This window comes from Cyprinus carpio, chromosome A5, assembly GCF_018340385.1.
Source record: "Cyprinus carpio isolate SPL01 chromosome A5, ASM1834038v1, whole genome shotgun sequence".
Taxonomy (NCBI): domain Eukaryota; kingdom Metazoa; phylum Chordata; class Actinopteri; order Cypriniformes; family Cyprinidae; genus Cyprinus; species Cyprinus carpio.
Window position 1 is genome coordinate 35,876,998 of NC_056576.1, and position 19,911 is coordinate 35,896,908.

A 19,911-nucleotide genomic window follows, 5' to 3' on the forward strand; every position below is an offset into this window, starting at 1 on the left:
TATATGTAAGAATTTTAATGTATTAATCATTTTTACCGGTGTTGAGAACTGCTCTTCCATGACACCTGAAACGAATGCTTATGTTTAAAATATTCTGTACTGTAATGTCAATGTGTCATGCAAAGAAAATGTATTAATTCAAACTATTGTTTCACATAGCCAGATCTATATAGACTACAGTCTCAGATACACTTTATAATCAAACTATCATAACAGTGTGATGTTATTGGCCTCATCTGTTGACATGATGCAGTGAATTGCAGAGCTGGTGCAAACATATCGTCGCTGTCCGATGAAAACCACGTATGTCCATTTTGCCGATTTTGAGATTTTTCGACGGATTGAATGTCCAGGTTCATTTCCGTATACAGTTTGCTTCACATATCTAAATGGCCAATGAAAAGTTGTGAAATCATGTCATCTGATTTTCACGTATATGCATTTGGTGTCAAAGCTGTCAATCACGCCGCGTATCTCCCGCCCTGTGGAAGCATCTCGCCGGTCTCGTGAAGTTTCACTTTTCTTTTTCTGCAATACATTGCCAAATAAACATAGCCTGGTGAGACAATGACTTTCCTTCATCGAGGTAAACGTTTCCCCCCTGATGCCAGACGTACGTCTAGGAGTGACAAAATTATGGTAGGACTGTGCAAACAAAGTATCTGTCTAGCATTACCATGTCAGTGTATTGATTCATTGTCCCTTCATAGTTTGCAAGAGACATTTAATAAATTTATAATTTATATTAAAAAAATAAACTAAACGTATTTAATAAACTAAGATGTAGGCTATTTAATAAACTGAGCGTATTCATCTGTCAATATGAAACGCGACTTGGCCATTCTAATTAATGATCGGAAGAACGTGTATCGACCACCGTTACTGTAAAATATGCACGTATGTCCATTTAAACTCAATTTTGGTCAAATGTGGATTATATCATTACACTGGCAAGAATATGGTTACATGTAAAGATGCCGTACCAAGTATGACAACGCTACATTCAAGTACTTTTGTACATTTATGTTTTTTTTTCTTTTTGTGAAGTGTAAGTTTTTTGGATAATTGATGTTTTTTATGGGGGTGTGGATATATACATATCTGTGTTATGATGTTTTTTTTTATGTTGTTTTTTCTCAGCTGTGTTGTTTGTTGTGTGTTTATATTGTTATTAAGAGGAAAGAATCAGTGGATGACCATTTGCAAAAACGACTAAATATAAATTGGTGTATGAGTGGTGCATTTTACACACACACACACACACACACACACACACACACACACACACACACACACACACACACACACACACACAGAGTCATTTTCATCATGTTTCAATGCCGTTTCCAGCACTTCTTTCTCAGACCTTTCCAACACACACTGTAAAAAAACACTCAGGTTAATCTAACCCATTCTAACGTCCACCTTAAAAAAAAAAAAAAAGACCCTCACATCCTCTCACCCCGCTGCAAACGCTGCCAGCTATCACTTCCCAGTGGAGATGATGAGGTGGCTAGAAATAAACAGGCAATTTAAGTGGTGGAGACTTCAGTGATCCATCTCTCTCTCTCTCACACACACAGACACATAATTTAGAGTGTGAGACTTGCCCCACACACATTTGCCGCTGAAGTTAAAGTCTGCCAAGGTGGGAAGCCAGCAAGGTCAGTGCATCAATGGAGAAGAGATGAAAGAGAAATAAAAAAGAGTGAACATGTTAAAGACAGCTGTAGTTTCAGTCGAGCTGCTCTCAATTACTGAACACAGTCATGATCAGGAGGCTGCAAAAACACACAATTACACCCACAAAAATCAAGTCCATTTTCAAATTGATTGTGAATTCACAATTTTTTTTCCCTCCAAATTTGTCTTTGCTAAACACTCATATGTGATCATATTCACCTTGAAATGTAAAATATTTTCTCAAAGGATATGCTTTAATCATTAAAAATAATAATAATAATAATAATAATAATAATAATAATAATAATAATAATAATAATACATTTCTAAAAAAAATAAATAAATAAAAATAAAAAAATATTTTATTTTTTGATTTGCATGACATTTGACCATTAACCAACATCAGAGCAGGGTTATTATAATGACCTAAAAAAATAAATAAAATAAAATAAAATAATAATAATGAAGAAGAAAAAGAATAATAATAATAATTATTATTATTATTATTAAATACAATTTTAAATAAATAAATAAATATCATTACTTGAAATTAAATGAAACACGAATTAAATTACCTAATTCAGCTAGTTGCCAAGGTAACATTTCTCATTTCCATTCAGTTTAGGTTGAAGTCCTAAAATAAATAGACTAAAAAAGTAAATAAACATCTAGTGCAACCGCGTAGCAATTGTGACACCATCCGTCAAACGAAAATGCACAATAACAGGTCTAACAGTATATGATTTGCTTACAAGTAATACATTTATGTTCAAACACTGCAAGTATCATTTTCATAATCAGTTTTTTTTTCTTTTTTTAATAAACGTCAAATGTAATTTCAACATCAAAACACCACACACTTTTAATCTGTATGATTTTGGACAGGATTTCATCGTCCAAGACAAATTTTGCAAATCCTAAAGGATTTCTCTGATCCTAGGACAAAATCTGCTAGTTTGACATGTTTGCCGACAGCAGTTACCATGACGATCAAATTTACTCTCCGGTGAAATCCTGTCAGTGTCAGAAGTTTGGAAGTGCAATGAGGTGCTAACTTAGCAGTTTTTGTAATTAAACCAGCAAGCTTTACTCTCTCTCTCTCTCTCTCTCTCTCTCTCTCTCTCTCTCTCTCTCTCTCTCTCTCTCTCTCTCTCTCTCACGTTAATTCATTCTAATTCATTTCAGTAGGCCTAAATGTCATCTTGGCACTACTTTATTTCACTTAAGAATTCTATCTGAAACGAGCTGTAGATAAAATAGCCTAACAAATGAAAATAACCAGATTTTGTGCTGTAAAACATCCATGATAGCCTTATCCATGCTGGCAAATAATAGTGGCCACTCAATGTGAATTATATAAATAATGTTAATAGCACGACCATTCAAAAATTTGGAGATTCTACCCGACCTAAAAAGCCCCAGCATCCATCTAAGAACCTCTATGACCGCAGGCATATTAAAACGTGCATAAATCAGCTCATCAGTGCACAGTGTAAGGTTCATTACCGTACATTGTCAGTTGTGCTCATTTGTGTGTCCTCAATCTGGCAACCCGCTTGAACATTGAGTCTGAGGAGGAGGGTGCGGGAGAAACAATGTTCTGAATTTAGACCACAGTACCCATTTCAACCACTAGCTGCCATTATTAAAAATAAAACAAAAGTGACATGACATACAGCCAAGTATGGTGACCCATACTCAGAATTCATGCTCTGCATTTAACCCATCCAAAGTGCACACACAACGTGAACACACACCCGGAGCAGTGTAATTATTAACAACATAATTACATATTACATATGAAAAAAAAAAAGGGCTTTCTTAAATGAACTATGATTTATACTCCGTTTTCCTTCTGGGGCCTGAAATGGATGTTTTTTGTCATTAATAAAACAATATTGTGTGTGTGTGTGTGTGTGTGTGTGTGTGTGTGTGTGTGTGTGTGTGTGTGTGTGTGTGTGTGCTGGTACTTTGGCTGATTTAGGCCTGTCATGACAAGAAATCCACCAGTAGGTGGCAGCCAGTCACTGTTTCAATAAATGATTCACTGAATCATTAAGTCAACTGATTCTTTCAAAACGGCTGATTCAATGAGAAAAAGCAAGTGACTCCTTGAGTCTCAATGCTCATACTATCCATCCTTAATATCATGTGAGATTAGAATAAGTGTGTCCCAAAGCATAGTACGTTGAAAAGAGTATGTCAAAAGTCCCCGGATGGTCTACTGTTTCAGGTTGATTTTTGAAGTGTGAATCTGTGCAAACTCCAATGGCTAAAATTGCCCACAATCCACTGCGCTTTGGCGAAGGATTTGGTCCAGAACTACAAACACAAATAAAACGTGTTAGAAAAACTACATACGTGGCGGGTGCGCGTGATCGACAGTTAGGTAGAGGTTTACAAGTTTACAGGGGTTTGAGTTACTAATAATCAACATTTAACCTGGTTCAAAATATTTATTTATTGTTATCCGTGTTATATTTCATCTGCAACAGCAATGTGAACTTTTATAAACATCCGTTTGGTCGTTAACTTTTAAATGCATCATTATGCAGAAAATATGAGCAGAGTTCTCCTCATGACCGGCCTGCGACTGGCAGATCAACGAGCTACTTCTTTTCTCTCCAGTACAGTAGGAAGTTAAATGAAATGAAATGTGGAGGATGTTAACTGTGACAGATGATTGACAGGCCAGTTTACAGTGACAGGGTGCATGTAACAGGTGCGACAGAGCGCTCCTTTAAAGACGCAATTGTGTAGTGCACAGTTTATTACAGGCTTTCAGTCTGTGCGCTTCTTGGTGGCACTCAGAGCATGAGGACCGGCCGTAGTGGGACTATATACACTGACAAAAAAAAAATAAACATAATAAGGAGTCACCTCTAGTCTTAAACGCAAGCTATTCAATATTTAATCAACAATGCTTTGTGAGCTTTTAAACAGCAACTCCATTTAACTGTATAACTGCTGGCTTGTTGTTCCCCACATCTACACATTACACATGTGTTGTTACTGTAGTCATTCAGCATGTTAATGAGATCCTAATTTGCATCAACCCATTTTAGATTAATTTCAACATTAGTTGAATTGAAATAAATAAATAAATAAAAACGACTGCATATTACAAACATTTAACCCAACCCAGCATGGTCAAAACAACATGTTGGGTTAAAAACAACCCAAATTGAGTTATTTTGGCAACCAGACTCAAAAAGGGATGAACCAAACTCTCCCAAATTTTTTTTTATTTTTTTATTTTTTTATTTGCCCGAGACACAAAATTGTGTAGGATGTGCACAAATGTATCTTTAAATGTTGTTTTTCTTTCCCTAAGAAAAGTTAATATATTCTGTGGAAATATCCACTTCACCCCAGAGTCAAGGTTTTCACAACCAAAGTGCAGCTTATTATTCAAATAAGAAAATATACAATCAAAATAAAAGTCCAAACACTTGACTTAACCTTGATTTAAATCAACCTGACAGGACAAGAGACTCAGTAAACAAGTGTCTGTAAGACATGAAGCAAAACCTTGAAACAAGAACAAAACCGAACCAAACATGAACAGAAGATCCGCCTACAGTGATCAAGTAATGTCTAAAGATACACAGATTGATTTAAACATGTCTTGGCATTACATTGATACAAAAGTGCTTTGATGAAAATAAATACTAAAATATCTAATTTAATGCACAAATAATCTGAGCCATTTCCACTTGTATTCTATCTCAAAGTTATCCTCTAATGCAAAACAACACAAGAAGAAATGCACGGCTTGTCGTTTATATGTGCACATACCCAATGACTTGTGCTGTATGTATTTGCAGATAACACAGTGTGCTCTCAAAACAGTGTACATTTTAATGCTTGCATTCATATGCGTATGGATCTTGAGCATAAATATGTGCACTGCAAATATGAATGGATATATGCATTTGTTTGCATAATATTCTCCATTCTATTGAGAGTGTTCGCCACATATCCAACTGTTCAATATACTGCATATATTCCATTTTTGGATCATGTCAGCGGGTCTTTCACACTTTGTTTAGTAGGGTTCACACTCCTCTCGTTTCCTCTCGTTTTCTACTCCACCTTTAATATGCCTTAAATATATGCTAAACAAAAATATTAAACAAAAACAACATATATGGTGACATATATTTATTTTAATCAGTAACCTATCATTTATTACAACAAAATCATGTTCCTGTGTATCTTCAATTGCTGGAAGAATGCTGAAGTTCAGGAGTGAATGTCATCATAATTTGGTCTTTTCTGTCACTGACAGCAGAGCAAAACTCTATTAGCGGGACTGTGTGTTTTTTACAGAGTAAACCACACCCTAATCAATCTTAACAAGGCAATTATGCAAGGCATGAACTGTCTGAAACGGACCCAAAACACAGAATGAATCCTGAAAGCAGCACATCAGTACCTACAGCTTCTGTAGTCTTCCAGGAAACACGGCACAAGGACTAAACTGAACTAATGAAACGTCCTCCATTTACATAAAGCACCGTTTTATACTGGTCTAACTGAAAAATGGTTTAAATGCCATAAAAATGAAAACAATCACTTTACTTTTCACTTTACACCAGAGTGTTGATGTGCAGAATTAGTTTTTAAAATGGTCTTATTTATTTGTTTGTTTGTTTGTTTATTGTTTGTTTGTACATAACTATTGTGCTTTTTTTTTTTAAATACATCACAGTAAACACTCTTTCTAGGTCTTTCAAAGTTGTTTTTATTTATAGTAAGTAAACTATATTAAACAATGACAAAATTAAATGTTTTACTTATATATTTTAGGTAGTGTAGCTTTTGTGTATGGTGAAATTTTGTTGAAGTTGAAAAAAAGCAATAATAATAATTAATAAATAAATAAATAAATACAATTATATTGACATTTTGGTTTATGAATAAAGGAATAATTTATACCATTCTTTGATTGAAGTATAGTATAATCTTTTAATAATAAATAGTATTTTTACATTGTTTGAATGTTTTTGTGTTTGGGAAAAGAAATACTATTGATTAATATCAAAATAAAATTTAAGGTTTGAACCAAACCATGAATATAATTTGAAAAAAAAAAAAAAAAAAAACAATAAATAAATAAAAATCATTTGGCTGTAACAAATTAGCTCATTAAGTTTTTTTCCTCAGAAATGAACTGCAGCAGTGGCTGGTCAAGTGAGAAAATGCACTCCTTTTTTTCACTGACTTTAAACTGTGTTTTTAATTATTTCCTTAAAAACATATACTTGCTACTATTTAGCTGTTTTCACTTGCTTAATTTGAGACATGTCTCTTGTCAAAGAACACAAAATTTCCGTTACAAAACAATCTGCAATTAGATGTTTATGTGTGTTTTCCATGGAATATCATTCTTAAATTGTGATTTTAACAATGTATTGTTGTGCATTCCATAAAAAAGTTACCAGCCAACATTTTATTTTACTCACCAAAGCCAATTTGCACTTGCAATCTGTGTTTGGCAAGTGCTTATCTGTACCTTCAGCATACATCTAAAAAAAAAGAGTTCTTATTACTGAATCAGTAAATGAACTTTAGCATATACTTACGGATTTAAGTGTGTTACATTAAATAAATGAATGTTTTTGGACACTTCAGTGCATGTTATTTCCAATGAAACGAAAATGTATTACAGATTAAATTTATATTGAATGCAATAAAGTGAATTTAGGAGTGTTTTTTTGACCCACTTAAGTAGGACTTAAGTACATCTTTATATGGGTTCGGGCCGCCAAATACGCATAAACTTTCCTCTATTTGTTATGTGTATCAAATAGCATGTTACATGTTTGTCAACACATCAAGCATACTTCCTTAATGCATGACAGCAGATTATGAAAACAATGATTTAAAATGTACTGTTAGTAAAACTTTTAATTTGACATTATCATAAAATACACCTTTAAAAAGTGTACTCAAGTGTGCAAAGAAACAGTCTTGAAAGTGTATTTTTTTTTCATTTCAATAATGTCATATTGCCTGTAACTACAGGTTTTTAAAAATATACTTTTAAGATTTGAAGTACACTACAAGTGCCATTCACGGTAAGTGCACTGAGGGCCAGAAACATCATCCACATTCCCTTCCTTCACTTCATACGTATTCATGATAGGAAAAATCACTCAGCTTCATAATCAGTGTATAGACCATATCTGTTATGACCTAATGCAGACGATTTTCAAATGGTAGATTGTAGATTCTCAGTTCTAAACACAGGTTATCATTTATTTGTATTCTACTCTGTATTGTAGCGATCTGCAAACACTGCAGCAACTTTAAGATAATGCTCTGATGAAGTCTATTCACTGCTAATACAATTTGAGAAACTGGCCTGCATCCGTCTTATAAAGACCCTTTTCTCTTTGACCCTTATCAAAATTGAGTTTTAAACCAAGTGGATTCAATGAATTTCAACCAGATTGTGAAAAAAAAAAATAATAAGTGTATTTATATTATATTATATTATATTATATTATATTATATTATATTATATTATATTATATTATATTATATTATATTACAGATCAAACAATCCTATGTCTGAACAGTCAAAAAAAAGCACCATTAAGCGTGTTTACTGATTATCTAGTAGTACACTAACATATAGAGCTCATATTCTGTCTGCATGTGAGTCAGATGACACTGAGATCATTCATCAGAATTTGCGGTTGTAAACCACATGCACATTTTCTTATTAAATGAAAATGGCAACCTTGGCGTCTGTCACTGGAGAAGCGGTCAACCCAGTTTCTCGTAAGTCACTCATATCACGGCCCTGACGTCACTGAATCACTTTAGTGACCGTTGCCTGGTCGTCTTGTCCAATTAATCCTGTCTGTCTCAATCCTGTCTGCGCTTTCTCTTATAAAATGGTTATTTTAGTAACAGACTCCAAATACACCTCAAAATCAACATCTGATGGCAAACCTGTTGAAAATGATCGCCCAGGCAGTTGATTTATGACGTGACTTGCTGTTTCCACACAGAAGTGGCTAGAGAAAGAGGCTTGACATCCGGACTGTCCCTGATGTGGTTTTATTACATTGTAATGGCTTCTAAACAAGAGTGTTTGTCTCACTGCGCACCACTGATGTTACACTTCTCTCATTCGGTGATATTTCACAACAACACAGATTTGTAGCTTCAGGAAAAGAAATGAGGGGAAATCCTAATCCAGATCTACAGTATGTAATCTAGTGCTTTTGCCCTCGCATGATCCATCATGTCACATTACTACGTCAAAATCCTGACAGGCTGAACAAACATCAGTGTGTGCTCCTGAGTGTCAATGCATACACACAAAACAAGAAAAGCTTGCGTGCCAATTCACATACTGTCTGTCCTACATAGATCCTAGTACTGTATCCTGAGTCTGTTTGTATTATTCTGTTTGTTCCTTATTGTTTTCATCTGCTTAGTTATTATATTTTAAGTATTTTTTTTATTTATTTATTTTATTTATAACACTCACACAAAAAACAAACACACACACACACAAACAAACAAACACACACACACACACACACACACACACACACACACACACACACACACACACACACACACACACTCACAGACAGACACACACACACACACACACACACACACCAACACACACCAACACACACACACACACACAAACACACACACACAATCAAAACAACACACACACACACACACACACACACACACTCACACACAACAGCACAACACTCAAACACAACACACACACACACACCACAACACACACACACACACACACACACACACACACACACACTCACAGACACACACACACACCACACACAATGCATACACACACACACACACACACTCACTCACTCACTCACTCACACACAAACTCACACACAAACAGACACACACACACACACACACACACACACACACACAACAACACAAACAAACACACACACACGCAACAGACACACACACACACACACACACACACACACACACACACACACACACCACACACACACACACACACACACACACATACAAACAAACACACACACACACACACACACACACACACTGTACCAACATTTTGATTGGATTTGGAGCAAGCGGCGTGTGAGTAAATGATGACAGAATTTTCATGTTTGGGTGAACTATTCCTTTCATTTTAATTGAATGTAAATTTGAGATAAATTTGAAACATACAGTAGCTCACCAATATATTTAACATTTACAGAGCCCTCGGCGAAATCATGAGTGTGTACAGTACATGCATTAGCCGCTCACAAACTGTGCATACAGTATGTACAGTATGAGTGTATTAGTTTTGATCTAAAGTCATTTATACACTCAGTCTTTCTCCCTCCTTCTTTCTGTTATGAATGTTAGCATAATCTCATTACGTCCAGCACGTGTATGTTATCAAATTAAGAAATGCCTGTGTGACTGAATGCAATAAAGCCCTGACTGACTGAAACATGACAGACTGACAGATTTCACTGATGCTCAACCCAATCAAACCAACAAATCATATACCATTACATCTTCATGGAGAACGAGAAAACAGTTAGACTCAAAATACTTCCTTTTAGATGACAAGGCATAGTTTTGAAAAAGCTGATGGAAAGTAACGCCGTTAATCTCAGTTTCTTTCAAAGTTACTGTTGGTTAATTAGGATTTAACAGATAAAGTCGCCATCTTTCATATTTACTATCAGTTATTTTAATGGTGAGGATGAATGTTTGTTATTTCTTCATATGAGCCACTCCTGTAAGGTGTTCTCTTCAGAACATTTTTTTTAAGAAAGTACACTGTAAAAAATGATTCAAAATTGTAAAGATTGTTGGAGTGTAATCTACTTCAAGATTTCACATTAAATTCAATGCGTTTCTTGCCAATACTTTGTAATTATTTGTAAATTTTACTAGCAATTTCTGAGTGAAAATTGTTTTTCAGGGTACGGTTGTCAATTCCCAGTTATGACTTTTGAACACAGCCAGAGTCTGTTTAATGACAATCAGGAAATATTCTGCCTTTCCCTATAAACACAACAAAACAATGAAGAGTCTACTAATTATGACTGAATTTGTTATAAATGTGTGTGTGTGTGTGTGTGTGTGTGTGTGTGAGAGAGAGAGAGAGTGAGAGGTGTGTGTGTGGTCTCTCTCGTGTGTGTGTGTGTGTGTGTGTGTGTGTGTGTGTGAGAGAGAGAGAGAGAGCGAGAGAGTGTGTGTGTGTGTGTGTTTGTGTGTGTGTGTGTGTGTGTGTGTGTGAGAGAGAGAGAGAGAGTGTGTGTTTGTGTGTGTGTGTGTGTGTGTGTGTGTGTGTGTGTGTGTGTGTGTGTGTGTGTGTGTGTGTGTGTGTGTGTGTGTGTGTAGAATGTCGCCGCCTCAAGTACAGCCTGGAGAGCTCAGCCTGTGCACACCACATCAAGACTGCTTATCATTAATTAGTGTGGATTTCTAAATATAGCTGCAGTTCTGATATTAATCTAATGAGGCTCTTTGTCACACACTGTCCTCTGTTCATTATGTTTGTCTTTCCTTGTGTGTCTTCCTCACACTCGTCAGTCACGACTTCTGTACGGACCAAAATTTGGTGACAGAACTGATCTAAATGTGTCACTTTTGAAGGCAGCGTTAACAATTCATTTTAAGTGGTTTCCACGGGCTGCAAAGAAGAAAAAAAAACTAAGCCACGGCAGAAAACCGGTTTGCTGCAGCAGATAATCACACACAAAGTTTATGCAGCAGTTTTTCTATTACTTTTCTATAACATTAAGTGAGTCTCCTAATGCAACAGCACCAAACTATATATTTAACTAAACTAAAACCACACACACACACACACACACACACACACACACACACACACACACACACAAAATGTTTGTTGAATGTATCTCTAAATATCTAGATATTTTATTGAAAACCCAGACAAAATGACTTTTGTGTGGCTATGCATTGGGCTGCACACTACAGGTTTAGCTATAACGGCACACCAATAACTGCTTGTTAAAAACTTTAGGTCGAACTGTCCACACTGTTTAGCACGTGATTAAATCCCATCTGTTTGTACAGAGTGACAGTGCAGTATATCTACACTGGCTGCTATAGTAATGATGTAGGTGTCAACACAATGCCAAGTGAAATTAGGAAGAATTCAGGAGGCATGAAGCATATGGAAACTGCAGCCTCTGCTCACCTCCATCAAGGTTTTAAACAAGATGGCTGTAATTTACAAACACATGCCTAGAAACCATGTGGCATTCAAATCAGACAGAAACAGATCTCAGGGATTCAAATTTAAGTCCAATTTCAAACTATAGAAATGCAACTTGCACCAGTTTTGTTCAGAACCAGAAAGGAGTCAGATGCAAGTGACTAAACGTCAGATTTAGGCAGTCAGTGCCAGGCTGATACTGAGTCCTCCAGTCTCAAACATGTGGTTACGTCCTGTGTGTGTGTGTGTGTGTGTTTTTTGTGTGGGTGTGTGTGTGTGTGTGTGTGTGTGCAAACAGTGTGTGTGGCATGTGGTTACGTCCTGTGTGTGTGTGTGATGCAAACAGATGGGTGCATGTTTGTTTGTGTGTGGGCAGTTTGTGTGCATAATCTCTGCACGGTGCCTTTGGTGACATATTTTTATTGAAAGTGTTTTATTGCTTCTTCTCACAGTTCTGTAGTTTATATGGATGCGATAACGGTACTGTTTTCAAAAACTTAAACTTTGAAACTCGCTTTCAAAAGTTTGCCGTTTCAGGCCCCCAAAATACAACTGCTGCCAAAAAAGATTTGTTTTTAGTTGAAAACAGTGTTGTGTTACTGTGTTCTTTCTTCTTCTTTGGAGCTTTGCTCTTTAATTTGGGTGAAAAAAACAGCAGCTTGGAAAATCTTCTAAATATCATCTTTTGTGTTCAAAAGAAGAAACATATCTTTCTATTGTATTTGTGATGTGAGTGCGAGCAGATAGTAGTTTCTCTGTGAGACAAGCAAACATGAGACACATCAGGAACTCCTGTAAAACGTAACAGTAAAACTAACACAGCCTCGTCTCCAAACGGCTTCATCCCAAAGCACTTCACAATGACTCAGAACTCGAAAATTCAAATCTTATTCTGAAAAATAATTTTTAAAATAATGGTTCCCAGCTGGTTTTGCTCCAGGACAGTTTTAATGCTCTGCACAACCCCTCCCTAACCTGCAGCTAACAGTAACGATCATACCAAATAACTACACATCCATCCTTTTAAAATAAACATGATGTATTAAAGGAAAAGTTCACCTGCTAATGCTCATGGCACTCGAACGCTGTATGATTTTTCCATTTCCACAGAAGAGTTCCAGGCTGCTCTTGTGCATCAGTGAAAGTGGATGATAACTTTAGCTGTCAAGCTCTAAAAATTACAAAACACCACAGAAGTAGTTGACATCTGACTTATGTGCTTCATTCCGAGTCTTCTCAAGCCATATGAAAGCTATTTTTCACTGATAGACTTGAAACTTGACAGTTACTGGTGGCACCTTACTTTTTTATTATGGAAAAAAAACAGCAGCCTGGACAGTCAAGTAGCTTGTTTTGTACTGAACTGAAAAAAAAAAAATAGTTCACCTTCTGTTGCATTGACTTCTATAGTATGAAAAAATAATAAAAAATAACCCTATGCAAGTCAATGGGGACCAGCTACTGAAGGTGCACTATCCCTTTAATTTCACATTCCACTCTACATCCAGTTTGGAATATGGGCCTGCATTTAAATGAATTGTGAGGAAATCTAAATACTCCACTCAAACCTCCAATCAAATCAGCAATAGCACGTTCGTTTAGATTTCCTGTCCAGCTGGTTGGGCTCCGTCGGACACACACTCACAGAGGAAGAGTCTGGACAGATTCCAGCACATTTAAAGTAAAGCAAGCGGTCGTGTAGTGCAGTGTGAATCTGGGGCGGAATCCATCGATCCAAGCGCATGAACTATGCCGCATTAATCAAACGGGAAGCTTTAGCCGGGAAAGTCATTCCCTTCCGTATTTGCACTGTTTTAGGTGGGCTTTGTTTCAGCGGGGTGGGCCTAATCCTGTTTCCATGGTTACTGGCGGCCGCGCTCTTGATTTGTATGTAAGAGCGTGCGTGCCTTGAGCTAGCAGCTGTACCGCTTCACAGTTTTCTATGAAATCCACTTTTATAATCTGCTCGCACAATATGCTAACGTTTTACCCACTGCTGATGTGATGCAATACGCTCCATTTGTCAAGGTACAGGGGTAAAATATGTGTGTGAATTCCCCTGTGTGTCCTACAGTGTGGGTGCAGCACATATAACATGCATGGAACTCGTAATGTGTGCAATGTGTTGTGTGTGATGGAAAACGGAAGCATAATGTTACTAGACCGTTATTTTATGCACTGTGCGTGTTGCATGCATTAAATGTGTAGAATGTGCCGTGCATGATTTATCACGTTGCACTTGTGTAATTGTATGTATTATGCATGCATTAAATGTGCAGGTGACATGAAGGAAAGCATATATGTAGTGTCATTATTTGTAGTGACATTTTGCTGTTTTTATGAATTATGTGTGCAACAATGTGTTGATAACACTATGACTATTTACATTTTGCTACTATTATTGCTATTAATGTGTATAACTTGTTATATAACCATGTATTAACGTTACAGTTTTAAGGTTTTAAAATCGTACTGCCAGTGATGTACACACTGAGAAAAAACGGTGTAGGATTTGAATTAAATTAACACACTGAACTAAACGTGTATTTTCTTGTGAAACACACTCTCGATACACTGCACATCCGAGACCCAAATGGTTTATCTGAAATATTACGAAAGCATATTGGTGTTTGCAAGCGTATTAGTTTTAGTATTTGGTATGCATTGTTCACATGCAGGATCTTGGATGTAAATGTGTGCTGTGGTCTGGACTGACTTCCTTTGGCAGTGCCACTGTACCCTGCTGCTAGCCAGCTGTCACCCTGTGAATGAGAAAGCACTGGTGGGGACAGAGACACACACCCATGTCTCTCCTCTGTTACGCTTTCTCAGCCTCTCGTCTGTCCTTTTCTCTGATGACACAAGCATCACGGCTGCTCACAGCAGACACGAGGGAGGGCATCTGCGCCAGATCAGAGGAACATCACAACACGAGAAAAAGATGGAGAGAGAGAGAGATGACTATAAGAGGAGGGGAATGATATTCACTCTTGTAACATACTGTAAGCATTTATACAGCTCTTGTACATGAGAAGAGATTCAGCCCAGTCACAGATAACTGCATCTTTGTCCTTGTTTGTCCTAAATGTGGCCTTCCAGTCTTTTAGGAATGCACTGTTGTAGAATTTTTGGTTGATACTGTAGTTGATTATGTGTAATTACTACTAACTAATATTGCTCAATTGTAAGGAAAAACTGAATTGAATATTGGTACATAATTCATACAGTGCTACAGACACGAATGACTGCTCAAATCATGCAGCTTGTTGAAGAGAAATGTGCTGTTCCTTCAATACACTGCAAAAAAACATATATATTTTAATCTTACTTAGTATTTCTGTATTTTGTTTTACAAATACCTAAGTATTATTAAATCAAAACGCATTTCATTGAAAAGCCAAAAGACTTCAGCTATTGAATTAAGTGAAATTTAAGTGAGTTTATGCTTAAAACAAACAAAATATCTGTCCAGTTTATTTTTCTTACCGCATGCACAGATTTTTCATCTTGTTTTGAGCATAAACTCACTTCATTTTGATGCATTTGATAAAGAAAACAAGTGATTTTGCTTTTCATGCAAATTTTCATGTAATATCTTGAGGAAAATGATCTAAGCGTTGATCAATATCCTGGAGCTCTGCCTCTCGTCTTCTTCAGAGAAGAACTCTACATTGTTAAGCAGAAGCATGCGGCAGCATCTGACTGGTCTTTTTCAAGGTCTGAGAGCAGGCACAGGTCTAAAGTTTGTGTGATACCCCAAAGCTGTTAAAGTGACAGACGGTTTGAGGGAAGTGTAGTTTTTGACATCACCTGAGAGATTCTCAGACATTATTTACTGAAGAGCTCTCAGTTACTGCAGTATTTGCACACTGCAAACAGGACATTTGGTGTTCTACTTTATACACAGAAACTGACAATGTAAAGCTTTTTGTGAATAATGAATTACGTTTCCAAACCAGTCCATGGAACATAAATGGAGGTTTGCTGTCCTAAGAAGGGTAAAAATGCACCATAAAAGTGGTGCACCCGACTTGTGCGTAGTGATAGAGTGCACAGTCATATGATTTTGTTCCTTTTGGAGAATGAAAGCTTGTGTTCACGTTCACGCATTCTTTAAAGCACCTCCACTTATGTTTCATGGACAGTTTTGGAATAATTTGAAGGTGAGTAAACGATATATGGGTGAGCTGTTCCTTTAAAAGCTAACCTGCTGATTTCAGGATGTCAGGATGCAGTGATTGTGATGTGAATGTGAAGCGTGTTGTTAGTGCCCTGTGGGAGAGCCGGAGTGTTACGCATGCAGGCAGAATCCGCTCATGACCGGGGGATTATTCATTCAACAACACGACATTAAAGCCGTCTTAAACCGGCGGTGCCTTACGAGGATATTGCTTAGGTTTCCCTGTAGAATCAAAGGCACGTCTTCTGTGGCCTTCTCTGATAACACAGGTGCGTCAAACAGATGTCTAACTGATGTTCACTTTCATCTGGAGACTGTAATACTGGCATTAATGGAAGTGCATTAGCATGGTTTGAATCGTACTTATATGACCGCCATCAGTTCGTAGCAGTGAATGAAGAGGTATCATATCGATCAAAAGTGCAGTATGGAGTACCTCAAGGCTCAGTACTAGGGCCGTTACTCTTCACGCTTTACATGTTACCCTTGGGAGATATAATCAGGAAACACGGTGTTAGCTTTCACTGTTATGCTGATGATACTCAGCTCTATATTTCTTCGCGGCCCGGCGAACCATACCAATTTGAAAAACTAACGGAATGCATAGTCGATATAAAAAACTGGATGACAAGTAATTTCTTACTGCTGAAATTCTGAAAAAACAGAGGTGTTAATTATAGGACCTAAAAGCTCTGCATGTAATAACCTAGAATGCTGTCTAAGATTTGATGGCTGCTCTGTCAATTCTTCATCTCAGTTAGGAACCTAGGTGTGCTATTTGATAGCAACCTTTCCTTAGAAAGCCACGTTTCTAGCATTTGTAAAACTGCAATTTTTCCATCTCAAAAATATATCTAAATTATGGCCTATGCTCTCAATGTCAAATGCAGAAATGTTAATACATGCATTTATGACCTCAAGGTTAGATTATTGTAATGTTTTATTGGGTGGTTGTTCTGCACGCTTAGTAAACAAACTCCAGTTAGTCCAAAATGCAGCAGCTAGAGTTCTTGCTAGAACCAGGAAGTATGATCATATTAGCCCGGTTCTGTCAACACTGCACTGGCTCCCTATCAAACACTGTATAGATTTTAAAATCTTGCTTATTGCTTATAAAGCCCTGAATGGTTTAGCAGTATATGAACAAGCTCTTGTTACATTATAGTCCTCCACGTCCGCTCCGTTCTCAAAACTCTGGCAATTTGATAATACCTAGAATATCAAAGTCAACTGTGGGCGGCAGATCCTTCTCCTATTTAGCACCTAAACTCTGGAATAATCTACCTAACATTGTTCGGGAGGCAGACACACTCTTGCAGTTTAAATCTAGATTAAAGACCCATCTCTTTAACCAGGCTTACACATAACACACTAATACGCTTCTAATATCCAAATCCGTTAAAGGATTTTTTAGGCTGCATTAATTAGGTAAACCGGAACCGGGAACACTTCCCATAACACCCGATGTACTTGCTACATCGTTAGAAGAATGGCATCTACGCTCATATTAGTCTGTTTCTCTCTTTATTCCGAGGTCACCGTAGCCACCAGATCCAGTCTGTATCCAGGTCAGATGGTCACTGCAGTCACCCGGATCCAGTATGTATCCAGCCCAGATGGTGGATCAGCACCTAGAGAGGACCTCTACAGCCCCTGAAAGACAGTGGAGACCAGGACTAGAGCCCCAGAGACAGATCCCCTGTAAAGACCTTGTCTCAGACGACCACCGGGACAAGACCACAGGAAACAGATGATTCTTCTGCACAATCTGACTTTGCTGCAGCCTGGAATTGAACTGCTGGTTTCGTCTGGTCAGAGGAGAACTGGCCCCCCGACTGAGCCTGGTTTCTCCCAAGGTTTTTTCTCCATTCTGTCACCGATTGAGTTTTGGTTCCTTGCCGCTGTCGCCTCTGGCTTGCTTAGTTGAGGACACTTAATTTGCAGCGATATTGAGCCTGGTATTGCAAATGATTGCACAGATACTATTTTAAACTGAACTGAGCTGCATGATGACATCACTGAATTCAATTGATGAACTGCCTTTAACTGTCATTTTGCATTATTGACACAATGTTTTCCTAATTAATGTTGTTCAGTTGCTTTGACGCAATCTTTTTTGTTTAAAGCGCTATATAAATAAAGGTGACTTGACTTGACTAATACGCAGAGCTACTGCTGATATACAGTATGTCTCGAAAACGTTCCCTGACTCTGGGTGATGTTAAAATGATGTTTATGATTAAGAATACAGTCTTTTTAGATGTTAGAACACATTAATTAGATGTTTTCCAAGTGATGCACTCTTTAGCAGACATACTGAATGTGCAATGACAGTCCTGTTTACTGAGGGTTCAGCCAACCTGCTGCTGCGACCGTACTGACTCTTCAGAGAGCACAGTAAAAAATATATAAAAAAAAAGGTGTTGAAAGTGATTTGAGCTGTTTCATGGCTAACCTCAACAACACCTTCCCGAAACCCCGCCCTCCACTGACATGTCAACCTATCCAGTGCCAGTAATCTGTGTATTTAAAATGATTGACAGGCAGAGAGCGCATCTGACTCGGGTTTTCCTGATACAGGTGTGATTTATTTCAATGCTATCTGTCAGGTAAAAGCTACGCTTTATTTCGGGCGCTCATGAATGCAGCTTACAGCACCCTCAAGAGTATATCCCAGGCTTCTCAATTAAATCTGAAGGTTTGGTCACTGTTCACAGCACCATTCACAGTTTAATGCCGCTCGCAGCACAATGCACCGCATTAATGGAAACCAGTATGTGAAGGCAGCCTGTGCGCCTAACCAGTTACCAGCCCGTTAAACAGGTTAGTTACACACCATGAATATCAATTATAGCCAGATATCACACAAGCGTTTATCATGGGGTCAAGAACACCAAAACAGGCGTATGAAATCTTATTTAACTTCTTCTTTTTTTTTTTTTTTTTTTTTTTTTTTTTTTTTTTGGCGTTTAAACGATAAAAAACACGTTTTTAAAGGTTGAACGCTTTGGAAAAGCAAGGCTTGCGACGCGACGATTGCACACAGAGCGACGATTAAAGATTGCGCAGAAACACACCGCACGTGTGAACAGCTCCAGTGCTGATCGTGTTCGTGCAGAGACGGTGAAGTGCGGGCAGTTGCTCTGTGTGCTGTGACAGCTGCGCTAAACGCGTCTGTTCTTATATTCCAGCGGAGTCGCATGCATTCACAGCTGTGATGGGCTGCAAAGCCCGAAAACTGCGTAGCCTCGGCAGATGCAATAGAGGAATGGAATATTAACACAACTTACCTTTTCATCAGAGAGCCCTTCTTTTGCCTGCCTCTCCATCCATCTCTCCTTTACCGAATAAACCGCTTGTTTGTTATTTCCTCAGAAGTTCAGGCTGTGATTCAGAATTAAGCGACGATCCGCTGTAGCCTATAAATCATCATTAAAATCATACACCCCCCTTCCTCTCTTCCTTTCACCGACCATCCGATATCGACTATCGTTTTTTTTTTCTATCCTTTGCTATAAAATCCACCCCGTGCTACGTAGCAATAAAACACTACACTAAATGAATCATGCGTGCGTAGATAACGCTGCGACGAGAAACCGCTTCACAGAACTTCATCGCCTTTTAATGCATCTTCCCCGAGTCCTCTGTCCTCCTCTCTGAGCATCACTTTGCCTTGTTAGTCCGAATGCATAATTCACGCTCGGTTCACAGCGTAGCGGAGTCCGAGTCGCAAACGAATCGTTCTTTTGAGTCGGTTCCTTGATTCATTTGAACTGATTCGCAAAGTGTTTATTCTTGAATTTCCGAT

At 37.7% G+C, this 19,911-nt stretch overlaps 1 protein-coding gene across 3 annotated transcripts in view; it reads right to left on the reverse strand.

The window, feature by feature from the left end:
• LOC109056589 (leucine-rich repeat transmembrane protein FLRT1-like) overlaps window positions 1-19,873 on the reverse strand; it is a 59,093-nt gene extending 39,220 nt beyond the window's left edge. For all 3 annotated transcript variants that reach the window (XM_042757060.1, XM_042757059.1, XM_042757058.1), the window contains exon 1: window positions 19,394-19,873. The gene's annotated coding sequence lies outside the window, so the exon portion shown is untranslated. The remainder of the gene's footprint in view (window positions 1-19,393) is intronic.
• Between the last annotated feature and the right edge of the window lie 38 nt (window positions 19,874-19,911).